The sequence below is a fragment of the Patiria miniata genome, unplaced genomic scaffold (genome assembly GCF_015706575.1).
Source record: "Patiria miniata isolate m_02_andy unplaced genomic scaffold, ASM1570657v1 HiC_scaffold_16, whole genome shotgun sequence".
Classification (NCBI taxonomy): Eukaryota; Metazoa; Echinodermata; class Asteroidea; order Valvatida; family Asterinidae; genus Patiria; species Patiria miniata.
In genome coordinates, this window is record NW_024037054.1 from 1,338,046 (window position 1) to 1,353,093 (window position 15,048).

Here is a 15,048-nt window from a genome sequence, read left to right on the forward strand (position 1 = left end):
CACGTAAACGTACGATCGAGGACAGTTTTGAACAAAAGCACCGTCATTCGAGGAATTGAAAGGATCTTTTGTTATCCTTTTGTGGGTCTGTCCTCAATCATAATGTCATACAACACCCACAGCCACTGAAATCACCAGAACCAGCTTCCTGTCGGGCTGTTTTCTGACAAATTCCCGATCAATCATGAACAAATCTGATGAGCTGGAAATACTGCTTAATTAGTCTGATAACTGGTCAGCGAAACCTGGCAACAAGTCAACATGCCTAACGATTGTCTCGATGTGAATGTTTTTAATCTCTTCACTAAGACTAGATCTGAAAGACTTGGAGGTGGAGTAGCTCTCTCTGTAAGAGATAACATCCCAGCGAGTATCCTGCCTGATATCACTGTTCCAGATGAGCTGAAATGTAACACTGCGTTTACACTCGATCCGGCAAAGGGGCATCGCATCCTGCGGTCGCAATAAAACTACAGCGAACCTGACTGCAAATAAACTGTGCCGTGTTTACACCTGATCCTGATCCCCCTCCAATCCCCCATTTACAACGGAAGGAAGGTCATTGAGTGTGCGCAGGTGGCCAATTTCGCGTGCTGATCATTGCAGAATTAAGATTATCGTTCTTCATTGCTATCTCATTACCTGAACTGATAATTTACTTAATATTGTACTCACGCTGGTCCCCCAATTTTTGTTGTAACCTAGCTTCATCCACGCATTGTCCACACTAGTCCAAGAATAACATCGCAGTAACGTTACGTATACCAAGACTTCCAAACGAACTTAAGTAACTTTTCAGGGTACTTGTTTATACCATTGAGGTAGGAATTTAGCAGTATTTAACTCTAAACAAATTCTCAAATTTACTGGGAATATGCAAATATTTAGAGAATCAAATCACGAATCTAACACAACATCAGTTTAAACAGGACGACACATGTGATCGCATTTGGGAACACGTCATGGGTAGCGAATTCATGGCGATTGTGTAGTTAAGGGCCCCGTTCCAAATAAAGAGAACTTTCGTCACAGCATCACAAGTTTCTTTTCAGAAGGCCAAGAATCTTATTTGCTCCAGAAGTAACCTGGCTGATGTGTTTGGACCAAGAGAAATCTTTTGTCAACTCCACTCCAGGATATGATTGTTGACTCACTTCCTGCAGATTGACACCTCCCATTGTGTATTGGTGAGTGATCGGGTTTTTTTTATGCGGCATATGCATTGTGGAACATTTAGAAGTATTGAAGCTCATTTGCCAAGATTTCTCCCATTCACACAGTGAGTTAATGTCTTGTTGTAAGGCGACACAGTCGTTGTTTCAAGTTATTTCCTTGTACAAGATGCAGTCATCTGCAATTAGGCGTACCTGCGAGTTTTTTGAGTCTGGGAGGACATTCAAAGCAGAAATTCCAAACACTTCTTGTCTCGTGGTCTTGATGAAATTCCAGAATGGCTAAGGATTTTTGGATTGTAGACTGGCTCCTATGACATCATTTACATAACTTCTGTACTGTTTCCGGATCTTTCAGTCAGTTCGACGTCTCAGTAGCCTGAACTGGTCCCAGAGTACTCTGCTGTTACTTTTGCAAGCTTTCTTATAAGGCGTTGCTTTTTGCGGATTTCTCTCTTAGTTGCACCAGTGATCCAAGGTTGACTAAGTCTAGATGAACTCAACTTAAATGGAATATTCTGGTTCATTGCTGCTTGTAAAGCATCTCTAAAAGATGTCCACAAATGATCAATGTCCATTTCTGCAACTCTTTCATGCAAATGCTGGTCATTGAAGGATTTCATCTCATTTGCGATGTCAGGATAATTTCCCTTGTTGTTGAGATAACCTTCCTCCGGGGGCTTTTGACAAATTTGGCTCTGATACTGGCATCGCCTACAACAATATCATGGTCACTAATTCCAGCTTGAACATTTACTTTGTTAACGAAAGATGGACAATTCGTGAAACAAAGATCCAAGATGTTATTGTCTCTGGTTAGTTGATCCACAATTTGCAACAGGTTGTTATCCATGGCGATGTTTATCATGATTTTACTTGGTCCGGGATATCTGCCACTAGGCTTTAAAGTGTTAGTTGTCCACTCTACATCAGGCAAGTTAAAATCACCAAGCAACCATATGGCTACCTGTTTGGGGATTGTTTTCAATACTATTTTCCAGTTGTCTCATGTAGGCATTGTCCGTTTGTTGTGATCTATATAAAAGGCTCCGATGTACTACATGGGGATACACCTTCACATGACTACTTGCCCATATCGCTTCGCAGTCACTTTGGAGTTCTGTTTCCTCCTGAGCAACCAATGTATTTCTAATTGCTAGAAATACACCACCATAGGAGTCAGATCTATCCTTGCGATAAACGCTAAGTTAGATGGAAAAACTTCACCAGAGGCGTTTAGCCAGGACTCTGTACCCGAGATTACATCGGGTCCTCAGTATCGATAAGGTCATGAAAGTTTGGGATTTTAGCTCGTAAACTCTGACAATTCAAGTTCAAAATGTTCAAGTGTTTTTGCCGAGGTGGCTTCTTGATGGGCTGTTGCATAGTCTGTCTGATGGGAGTTGAGGTGGTGGTTGGGTCACTACTGCTTAAATTAGAAATGTCTGTGGTTTAATTGCTGTCCAGGCTAGAAAGTGATTCAAAGCTGTTGGAGGTACTAAGCAATTCAAAAATGGAAGTGTCCCAGTTCGGCAGACCACAGTTGCAGCAAATCCATGAATAAGATTGATGATCCTCAAGAATTTTGTAAATGTTTCTGTCCATTTGCATGCATTCAACATGAAACCGATCGTTGCATTGATCACATCGGAGACATTCTTGCCCCCATTTCGCTGCTTTATTGCAAATCAGGCAGGGAAACTTCAGTTGGTAAGACCAGGATTAGATGCACATCTCCTGCAATGATGATGAGGAGTGCAACCTTAGTGCTGACTTGCTTTTTCAGGTTTTAACACAGGAATTATCTGTTGCTTCGTCTTTGGATACCAGTGTGACTTAGAGTTCAGAAAAAACATGGAACTGACTCACTGGGGCCTGTAGGCCAAGGTTATCCATCACAGTTACAGGTGCTGACCAATGTTCAACAAAGTGTTGGTCCGGTATCATAGGTAAATTCCCACTACATAGTCTTGGCATCAAATGGGTAACCAAACGAACGATGGGTCTGTGACTACAGTCTCCAAATTTATGCATGTGGACGAAACACCGGTCGACTCTGGCCGAGTACCAACTGCGCATATGTACTGTGCACAGAACCGCGTGGGAACCATTAAAACATTCACGCAGGCCTCGCCAGCGACTCATAAACAAAATATTTTTTTGTGGACTTTTCTACGCTGACAGGATAGCTGACAGAATGTGGCTGGGTCAAATTGCTGGGTCTGGTCCACCAATTGCGTTTACACTCAAACATCGGGGGATCAGATCCCGCAATTGCAGGGTCCAATCCTTCCCGAAAGGGGGATTCAGCTAGGGCGATCCGATCCGGCTCAAGGCTTGAACCACCTCGCGTTTACACTTGTGGTTGTGCAGATTCTATCCTCCTTGCCGGATGGGGTCCCCCTTGGATCCCCCTTGCGGGATCTAATGTAAACGTGGTGTATATGGCTTCTTGTCCGCCTCCATCGTCTACCCCGCAGTGTGTCTGGGCTAGTGGTCTGTGCACTGTTTATTCCATCAATGTCATGGGACTAAGCTGGACTGATTGAACACATCATGATAACTCTGGATAGACTAAAGTTAAGATATCCTGATTTGCGTATAATTATGTAAAGTGATTTTAACCGGCCTGATGTAGAGCCCATTTATCAAAATCCCTCCACAGAAGAGTGGTTGGGGTCTACGAATGAATACTTACCTGTAGAGCAATCTACTTATGCATATTCCCTAGACCGGCAGGTACCGGTATTTTCCGTTAAGACTTTTATACAATAGCGCCCTCTGGTGTCCTATCCATAATACCCCGTGGCATGCGTGCCTCATGAGCGTACTCTTTTCTCGAGCGTCAAGTCGGAATACTCATGGAATTTTCTGTCAAACTTGTTTTTTTAACAAAAAAATCTGTCAAAGTTAGCCGAAAATTGGCTAAAACGGTCACTATGCTCTACAGTTAAGTATTCGTTCGTAGACCCCAACCACACTTCTGGGGGGGGGGGGGGGGGGAGTCTACTTCACTCACCTTACCTGCAGAGCAATCTACTTATGTATAGACTAGCACCGTCAAGGCAGTGGGTCATGCGAGATGCTATTGTGCTTTCACAGGGGCACGTAACATGACACGTAAACCCCGGATGGGCCCTGTCGCTCCCCCAAATGTGGGTGGACAAGGCAGCCCAAGGAAATTGATCATTTAACATGCTGACTGAGACGCAATCCCCTTTATGGGGCATCGCGTGTAATGATTATGACATAGGACATATAGACACTGTTATATGTACTGAATTCAATAAAGAATCGGAGTTAGGAGACACCAATTCTGGGGAGGTCTCCGGTCTGAAAATGTCTGAGAACATGATGGGGCTCAGTCAGTCTATTGTGCCTATTGTGCACACGGGCTGATCACACTGCCTCTTACACTTACGGTTTAATGGGTAAATTAATTAGGCATAGCCTTTGTGACCCCATATCCTATCTTTTCCTCCTTCCAGTGAGAATCCAGTCTTTTCTTGAATGTTGCTACAGTTTTGGCATCCACTACTGCTTAGGGAAGGGAATTCCAGATGTTTATCATTGGGTAAAAAGTTCTTCCTACATCCAATGTTTTTTCTTCAGGGATGGCTTGAAGAGTGTAAGAGAGTGACCTCTTGTCCTGGTTCTGTCAGCTGTTTGGAAGAATCTGCTGCTGTCTACTTTTTCAAGACCTTTCAATATCTTGAAAGTCTCTGTAAGGTCCGCTCTTTCTCTTATTTTCTCAAGGGAATACAGATCTAGAGCTTGCAGCCTTTCTTCATATGAAAGCTCTCTTAGAGCTGGGACCAACTTGGTGGCCCTCCTTTGAACTTTTTCCAAGACATGATTATCTTTTTCCAGCCATGGGCACCATGATTGGACACAGTATTCCAGATGCGGTCTGATGTATGTTTTGTATAGAATCAGGAAGCTGTCCGTATCGATGTACATGTACGTGAATGATCGCTTCACCACCCTGAGACAATTGTGTACTGCTGCTGCATTGTGTACTTGGTTTGAAGTCTGGTGTTAGGTAAACTCCCAAGTCTTTTTCCTCCTCTGTTGATTCAAGTGTCGTCTCCCCCATATGATAATCAGCCTGTGGGTTTCCTGTTCCAATGTGCATGGTTTTTACATTTCCCAGCGTTAAATAAAGCGAAGCAGCCATTTGTCAGACCATTACTGTAAATTTTCCAAATCGTCTTGGATTTTCTCCACATCTCTTTCTCCACTGATGCTGTAGTACATTTTTGTATTCCGCTGATGTTGTTGAATATTTTTGTATCATCTGCAAACACTTGTATGTTACAACTCACGTGGTGTGGGAGATCATTTATGTAAATGATGAAAAGGATGGGCCCTAGCACTGACCCCTGGGGTACTCCACTCACTGCATCAGCCAAATTTGAAGAGGCACCTCTGACTGCAACTGTTTGTGTCCTTCCCGTTAGGAACGAATCTATCCATTTCAATATTTTCCCATCGTATCCGTAGGCTTGTAACTTGTTAACTAGCCTCCTATGCGGCACTGAATCAAAGGCCTTCTAGTAGTCCAAAAAAATTACGTCATCAGGGTTGCCTTCATCTAAGTTGCTAGTGATGTCCTCTAGGGTTGTCAAAAGATTGGTGAGGCCTCTGCCGTTGATACGTCCGTGGTTCCATGGATGACCATAAACAACCCTCAGGCAATCTTGTCATGAAAAGAAAAAAACACGTCGCGAAAAGCCTGCTGGTATGGCACTGTTGTCACAACAAAAAATGTGTTGTGAGAAGCCTGCTGGTATGGCAGGGTTGTCATGACAAATACGGGTCGTGAGAAGCCTGTCGATATGGCTGGGTTGTCGAGGCAAATACATGTACACGTAACTGCAAGTGACCGATTCAAAGCGTCCCTGTGCAGCTGATGTACGACGTCAAAGTCATGATCGACACCAAAATTCTCCGTCTGGAACGGACAAGAATGATTTGATGCATAGAACAAAGACGTAAAGAGGCAAAAAGGACTCCGACAGTCCTAGTTAAAATTCCTTCCTTAGGGATTGGAAATTCACAAATTCCTGCAGAGCCGGGTGAAGGAAACCCAAGTTGTATTGGAACAGAATATTGTTTCCTCAGAAGTACCACTGACTGGTGAACCAAGGGAATGGTTATAGCCCTGGGAAACCAATCAATGGGACCAACATGGAGTAAAGAGGAGGGCCTTGTCATCCTTCTGCTCCAGTTGATTCAGTACCCGAGGGATAAGAGGAAACGGCGGGAAGGTGTAAACAAGCAGCTCGTCTGTCTCCATTACCAGTGTATTCGTCTGCCACATGCAGGGGTCAGGAACCCTCGCACTGTAGTGAAAACAAGCAGATGGACATGGTTAGTTGCTTAGCAGCTACCACTGTCGAGAGGATGCACTATCTCTAAGGAGGACTTTAGAAACGATGTTCGCCTTGTTTGGGAGGTGAATAGTCAAAAGCACGAAACTGTGGTGCAAATACCAACGGGGGATCTCTTGTGTGAGAGTACACAGCTGAGCGGGCTGCCCGCCCATCTGCTCATCAATGAAAGCTGCAACCGTGTCAATGTCACCAGGGTCATCTGGCACATCAAACCAGGATCATCTGGCACATCACTGATTTTAGAAAATAACATAGGAGTTTCTCCGAGACTGCCAGCATCCCAGGTATGTTAATGGAACTTGAATGATGCTCACACAGGGCCTCACCAACCTGCCACTAGATACAAGTGGGGAGGGGTTAGTCAACTGCCAGGGTAATATGTCTGCCATGACAATGAGTGAAGGTTGCGATCTGTGAGAGGCACACCCCTGTGAGGTTTGCAACGTCGAACCATCACTGAAGGCATTGCACAAGTCAGGGCATGACCTGCATTGGATGCAGTGATGACTGTGCTAGTACAAAGAAAATAGGTGAATGTCACCACTCTCTGTTTCAGCAGTGCAGCCAAATTACCTTTACTATCTGCGCAGATGCCAGGAGTGAGACGAATGCCAGGAGTGAAATGAAAAGGCTGAATGGAACCACCATGAATTTGCAGCGGGAATCTTTGTTGAAAGTGTGAAATTCCCTGGGCTCTGGCCTGATAGGAAAAGGAGTTGTGTACCCTTCAGGTCAGGGCTTGTTCCCCATGCTGATATGTCTGAAAATCGACTAAATCTCATAAATATCTCCCTAAGGGAAATACGCGAGGGGCACAACACTGTGTTGGCCCAATGGCATTGATGTCAGCCTGAAGTCTATACGACAATCTCACACGAGACAGATGGGAGGATGTCGTCATGAGCCAGATAAGTCACTTATGGTAGTCATCAAAACAACTCAAGCAGAATTGGAGTCGTTGTTGCCAGTGAAGGCCTTAGTCTATGTGGCGTGGCGCGCAGAAGATGTTGATAGCGCAACCACACAACACCACCACGGCATGTTTTCTATACGTAAGCAGCTGAAAAAACAAAATGTTCGTCACCTGCGCTGGCCTGACCGTGGGTCTGATGGCTTTCTGAGATTGAATATCTGAGCAGTCGTCATCGACCAATATGGAGGTAAACATCAATATCCCCCGCAAAAAAAATATTTTTGTCCATTACAAAGTTGGACTCAAATCTTTGGCAGGCGCCTTTGACAGGAGAAACAGCTCATCTAGCATGTTCCCCCAGCAGGCCGAGGTCGTTAGGGGCTGTACTCGTGTAAACTAATAGAGTACCGAAAGCAGACCGTGGACTTGACAATGAAATAGCGATCAACACGTCCGCTGATACAGTCGAGTTAAGATTGAAATATTAAACCTAACGTACTTCATGCCTACTGCAAAGTGTTATCTACAAAGGGCCGCTGGAATGATGTGGTCCCTCTACTGCTGGATTGGAGAGGGAAGGTGTGGCAAAAAAATTACTGAAAGTCGCTAACAGAAAACAGTAATGATCACATTCTTGCTTGAAGAGCAACAGGTATTTTGGATGTAGACAATCTTGCAAATGTGGTCCACGCATGCCTGCTCTACGGAAGCATCACACCAACCAGTCGTTGAGCTTATGTTCAGGCTGGAGTTCATTGTGAAGGGCAGCTGCCATCTGATGAACCATCCTAATGCAAGGGCTGAATTGATTCCTTAAAGAGAACCGTCAATCACATCTATAGGGAAGAGTTGCACATGGCCACAGTTAGTGGTTAAACAACTCCCTTGGAGACAATGGACATTACAGTTGAACAACTTTATAACAAGGTCCTTAATTGGGACTTTACAAATTACCTTGTTATAACAGGTACATTATAACTTTGTACATGTATTATCAGTAATGGAAAACAAAGAAGATCAAGGACTTGGGACTTCACATTTTCCTTGTTATAAGCACAATGTTGTACTAACAGTGCTCTTCTAATTAGGGTTCGACCATGCATACACATGTACACTGTTCAATGTACATGCACATGTAGATGTGCATGAAATCTGTAGCTATTTCAGTGCAGGCAGAAACACTGACGCACAGCTTAGGACTTTGCGGTGTGTCCCTTTGTCTTCAAGCCACCCAACCGTGACTACTGTAGAGGGCAATTCAGACAGGCCGTGACATCAACGGTGCCTGCCGGACAATAGCAATGAAATCGGCAATGTTGCCGAAAACAATCGCACTTGATAATAATAATAATTGGCATTTAAGAACGACCTTATTAGTAAACTAAATCACAGCGCTTACAATATTATTATTACCCCTGATCACTGGGCCATTAAACATTTCAAATACCATCTCAGCTCCCTGGGGGAGTATACAGCTCGATGATGCCTGTTAGGTGCAAGCAAGAAAATCAATCAAATAACCATCTCTGCCCTCACAGGTACCCATTTACTCCTGGGTGGAGAGAAGCAATGAGTGACAAAGTACCTTGCCCAAGGGCACACGCACCATAACCCCTGGCTGGACTCGAACCCACAACCCGCAGAATTACCCACAGACCACGAATTCAATGCCCTTAACCACGAGGCCACGGCACTCCACTTGCAACGTAAGGGCTCAGAGTCCTCATCCCGGTTGTGTTTGCTGCAGTGGGATCTGTGGAATAAATCGCCCGAATTTGATGGTTTTTAAGAAAAATAAGAAAGAAAAGGGTCGACGATAGTAATCCTGTTCCCGCCTGAGAAATGGACGCCATTTTGTCCGTTGATATAATGTTGTCAATGTGTTTCACACACACACTTGATCCAACGAAATTTTGGGTAACACTTTGTCATTGTTAGATGTAAAGCCTGTTCTGCACTTGAAAGATTATGATCGGGCAGAGGGGGCTCTCCAGAGGAGGGTAATTTGTGACCTGTTCTGTCAAAAGCAGACGCTTCTGGGCAGAGGTTGAAATTGAGATAGGGCCAAAAAACGCTGTGGGGGTGAATTTTTTTTGATTTTCTAATTTTTGTATATTTGTAATCTTGAACATGTCTACAATATACAATAAAAGTTTGAAACCCTAATTTGAACACTAAAAATAGTATTTTTGATGATTTGTTAAGGTATATCAGTTACAGAAATGTCACTTGAAACAGGTCTTAAAATAGACCCCAAACTTTAACTGCCATTTTCTCCGTTTTCTACTTTTCAACACGATGAACTTCAAAATAGCATAACTTTGCCCAGGAATGACCGGTTTCAAAAATTAAACCACCTATTAAAAGGAAAATGTACATATTTTAACAATATTCAAAAATCTCGTTTTTTACCGTATGCCCAGAAAAGTCTGATTTCGACAGAACAGGTCACATTTCAGTTCTGTATCATGTCCCTCTACACAAGACGGAGTTCCATTTTTGCGATGGACAGCCGCTGTAATTCTGGTTCATCATCATCATTGGCTGAATTGGCCGATTACGAAGGTCGAGTTGACTCCGGTGAACAGCAGCCATCTGGACGGGCTAGTTGTACAGAACCACGCAGTGGTGGCTGGGCAACTCCCTCGGAGACAGTAGACACAGGTGGGGATCCCAGTGCACGGCTAACTGGCTAAACCGTTGTCTCTGGTCCACCCATCCGGGGCCCACGGCCGGTGAATGTGAAGCATTCGCCTAAGGCGCAGCCTCCGGTGCACGCAACCACGTGTGGTATACATTTTCAACTGAACATGTAACTATGTACATGTAAATATGTAAATATGTACATCTCATTGTGCTTTGGCCACCTAACCATGACCAATGAATGACAGCTGTGAAACATTCACTGCAGGTAGGGACTCCAGAGCACGGCCATCTATGTGCGTATGTCCCTTTGTTCACGGGTCACCCAATCGTGACCGGTCATTGAAGACTGTGATGTGAAGCGAGACCAACGACTGAGGGTTGTGGGGCATGGCTCGCCGATTCAGGGGGCCAACAACAGCCCGTTCCGGCAACCAGTGGTATTCGTCACTGTGTCGGGAGGGCACGGGTGACTAGAGCCCACTGAAGCGTGGCCGTTAGTCACCTCGGGCTGCCCCGTGTTCGGGGAAGGGCCAGCCAACAGTGCCTCATGGCCCATGGGCTGAGTGAGCACTGGTTGGTCCGATAGCCCATGCATACCCGACCCGGCAACCAGTGGTACTTGGTACTGTGTTGGGAGGGCATGGGTGACTAGTGCCCACTGAAGCGTGGTGGTTAGTTCATTCAGGCTGCCCCGTGTTAGGGAAGGGCTGGGCGGTATAGCGGTGCTCGTACTTGGGCCACGCCTGCCCTGTCGGCCCATTTAGGCCTTAGCGGGAAATACCTGCTGGTCTAAGGAATATGCATCAGTAGATTGCTCTACAGGTAAGTTGAGTGTAGTAGACCAGTAATTAATCAACCTTCTCACGGTGATGCCGTTCTGGACTTAATCAAAACCCATCTTAAGAACCATTATGACTCTCCTGTTTTGAGTTCACCAATTGGTAGAAGCGATCACAATACCCTTTATTGGTCACCTTCAGTGTATAGAAAGCAGGGTAACATCCAGAAAAGAATTGTCCGCCCCTTTTGTAAACCTAGGCTTTATGAATTTGGGAGATGGATTACCAACCATTCTTGGGATGAGGTTCTGAATGCATCATGTACCACTGATAAGGCTGATGCATTTTATGCTACGGTCACAGGAGCTGTTGACTTGTATTTCCTTACAAGGTGACTAAGATCCATTAAGAAAATGTCAGGCTGCATTTGCTAAATAGAAATTGGTGCTGTGGCGGCTCTTGCGTAACAAGTCTATTCGTATAATACACCAGGCTAAGAAATCGTATTACAGAGATCGCCTTCAGAACCTCAAATCAAGTGATTTGTCAGGTTGGCATAAGGGTATTCAGTTGATAACTAATAGGAGCCAACATTGTCCAATTATTTCGGTGCCACACATCCAACAAAATTATATTTCTGCAACTGCAGAGGCTATCAATGTAAACTTTGTCTCTGTCTCTGCAAGCTGACCCCCAATCAACCTCATTGAACTGCCTGCTTTTTTACCTGCTCACCTGCCCCCATAAATCAAGGCATGGGAGATGTACAAAGCTTTGAGAAAGCTCAATGTGAAAAAGGCAGCTGGTCCTGATGGGCTCCCAGGAAGGTAGATTAAGGAGTTTGCTTGTGAGGTCAGTCAACCTGTAACTTATATGTTTAACTCATCTCTTGCTGAAGGTGTGGTTCCTCAAGTAAGGAAGGATGCTAACATAACCCCAATACCAAAAGAAACTCCTGCAACAGTTTCCAAACTTAGACCAATCTCATTGACATCTCTTTTGGCAAACATTTGTGAAGGATTTGTCTCAAAATGGGCACTTGACGACACTTATTGCTCTATTGATCATAACCAATATGGCAGTATTAAGGGATCTTCAACTTCCCACTGCCTTGTTCAAATTTTAGATGTTTTGTTCAAAGGGGAACACTATAGGTACCTTAGTAACGACGGACTTCTCTAGGGCGTCTGATTGTGTCGACCATACTCTAGCTATTCAAAGACTCTTTGAGCTTGGTTTCAGAAATGAAATCTTACCTTGGATAGCTCATTTTCTTACTGATCGACGTCAGCGAGTAAAATACCACTCAGCTTTGTCTGATTGGAAAACCCCCTCATGTGGCGTGCCTCAGGGCACCAAATTTGGTCCCATCATTTTTTGGCTGTTATCAATATTGCTTCTGAGGGGTCTTTGACCAAAGCTTTAAATATGTCGATGATCTGACCCTTGCAGAGGTCTGTCCTGCTAAAGAATCTAGCCAGATTGGATTTGATTACAATCAATCCTACCAAATGCCCGACGTTGATCAGCCTTCTTCCGTCGGGCTGGGGCACCCCCGGGCGACCGGCTCCGTGTCACTCATAACATACCCGGCCGACAGCACTTCAGGCCTGTTGGGCTGAGTGAGCGCTGGTCGGTCCGATAGCCCGTGCAATAGCCCGTCCTGGCAACCAGTGGTACTCGGCACTGTGTCTGGAGGGCACGGTGACAAGAGCCCACTGAAGCATGGCAGTTAATAGTCCCCTCGGGCAGCCCTGTGCTCGGGGAAGGGCCGGGCGGTAAAGCGACGCTCATTCCTGAGCCACGCCTGCCCTGTCGGTCCTTTTTCGGCTTTGCTCCGGCACAGAAGGTATGTTTTGGAAGAACCTTGCCGGAGCGCGCCTTTTGTTTGGGTGTTCCGCTTGAAGCAGAGGATACCAAGGTCCCTTTAACTGGTCAGCAAAACTGCCTACGCCCCCAACCGGCAGTGGCTGAGGGTGCTGGACGAGGGACTGTTACCACGGTAACGACGCAGCGTTAACAGCAGAGTCCCCCGAGAACTCGGTCCGTTCCGTGAGAGAGGAATTCCCCCTGGTTTGTGACAGATCGGTTCTCCCCAAATGCTTCATATAACAAACCAAGAAGACGATGAGAAACTCTACAAACTGTTATTAACTAATCAATAAACTTCTCTAAAGCGAAAAAAAGCGTAGTAAAAAGACGAGGAAAACTGGAGCTATTTTACACACGTCCTACCCGACCTGCTGCTAAGAGAAAAGAGGATGCTCACGAAGCATGCAAGCCACGGGGCATTATGGGTAGGACACCAGAGGGTGCTATTGTATAAAACTCTTAGGGGAAAATACCTGCCGGTATAGGGAATATGCATAAGTAGATTGCTCTACAGGTAAGTTGAGTGAAGTAGACCGAGGATTTTCTTTTGTTCCTCTTCCCTTTTCCTTGTTTATACTCTTTTTTTGCAACAGCTCTCATTGGATCTGTACACGTTTTCTAGTCGACGTCGTCCTCGATTGATTTCCTGTCCTCGATTCACCAATGATGTTGCACGTATGTGTCTTTTATTTACACCATAAACAAACGCACCACAAGGGTTTGAGTGACCACTGATACAAATAGCTGAAAACAGCTGAAAAAGGTGTAAAAAAGCTGAACATTGGAAATCTCCTATACTTTTGTACACAGCAACTGAGGGAAAAAAGCTGAAATTCACAACTGGCACCCGTAAAGCGTAGTGATACCTAACAAATCCCCCTGGTGTTGATGTAGCCTTCCCATTCGAAATTCCTTGATACGTTGCTTCAAGAATCTTCAAATCAACCCAATGACAAGAGAGATCTTCAACTCATCGTCCACCCTGGTGTCCCTTCAAGAAGGATCAATTCATTGGCGATCCCCCCAACAGACACTGCTAATGAGTTTGGCACTACCCCTTGTCGTCGATCACGCTGCAACACTTGCCACGATGTTTATGCTTCAACTGGCATCAACGGACCACGTGGCTGGCAACACATCCATCCACCTACCATTGGTTTTTCCACTGGGGAAAAACCAATCAGGGAGATTTTTGGGAGGAAAGGGGAATGAATGTGCGAGCGCAAAGTGCGAAGCCGTTACGACGTGGGGTCCGGAGCCCGCTTAAGGGCCTGAAAAATTTTGCATTCTAAATGCTCTGTGGTGCAATCTGAGGCATTTCCTGGCCACATTCCTCTGAATGTATGGGGTTGTAGCTGTCTAGATTATGAGTAAAAACTAGTGGTTCTTCCTAGAATTCCTTTTCACCCGTGGAGGAGTTTTTTCATGGTAAATTTTTTGCAGCTATCTTTGAATCGGGAAATATTTTCAGAAATAGGTGGCCAACCTGGTCAGATGATGCTATCGGTAAGTTATGCTCCACTGAAAACCCAGTGAAGTATTTCTCTGCTCTAATAACACTTTCATCATCATCCACTGACCTGAAATACTCACCAATGCCTCTCGTGGCAGATCACGCTTTTGCGATGTCTCCGGGTGTCACAAGACATCGTTGTGACTACCACTCTTCACTGATATATCGCTACTGCATACAATGCAAAATGCAAACAATGCAAAATGCCCTTCTTTGATTTCTAAATGCACGGCCATTCTTTGTTACACTTCTCCCTGAATATCTGCAGATACTTCTTCACTTTTGTCTGGTCTTTCTTCACCATTTTTCATCGAACAAGTGTACTGTGACATGTGTACAAAAACAACCGCGTTCCGGTGTCTCATGAAAACCGACTCCTATAAAAATTTGACTCCTTTTCCCTATTTATTGGTTGATCCCTTTCATGTGACCAGTAGCTCGCCCAATTATCACTACCATCTGGGTACAACTACTTGGTTACAACTACTATTCACTTTTACTATTCATATGTTAGACCTCTAGTTATTATTATTATTTTTTGAAATGCTCAGTATCTAGTGTATTTAATACTATGGCCATAGACTGAGTAAAGAAAGCATCGTAATATCAATCAAACAGACTTATAGATTTTGAAATAGTGAAAGTGTACAAAGTAATTGAAGATTTTGATAACAATAATTGATTGAAGAGTTTGATATTATAAATTGATTGAAGATTTAGATATTTGAAATTGATAAAAGAGTTCGATATTAGAAAT

The 15,048-nt window shown here is 44.5% G+C and overlaps 1 protein-coding gene across 2 annotated transcripts in view; it reads right to left on the minus strand.

Annotated features, from left to right (window-relative positions):
- The window catches only part of LOC119722623 (vesicle-fusing ATPase-like), a 236,076-nt gene that overhangs the window by 161,094 nt on the left and 59,934 nt on the right, over nt 1-15,048 (minus strand). The window lies entirely within an intron of this gene.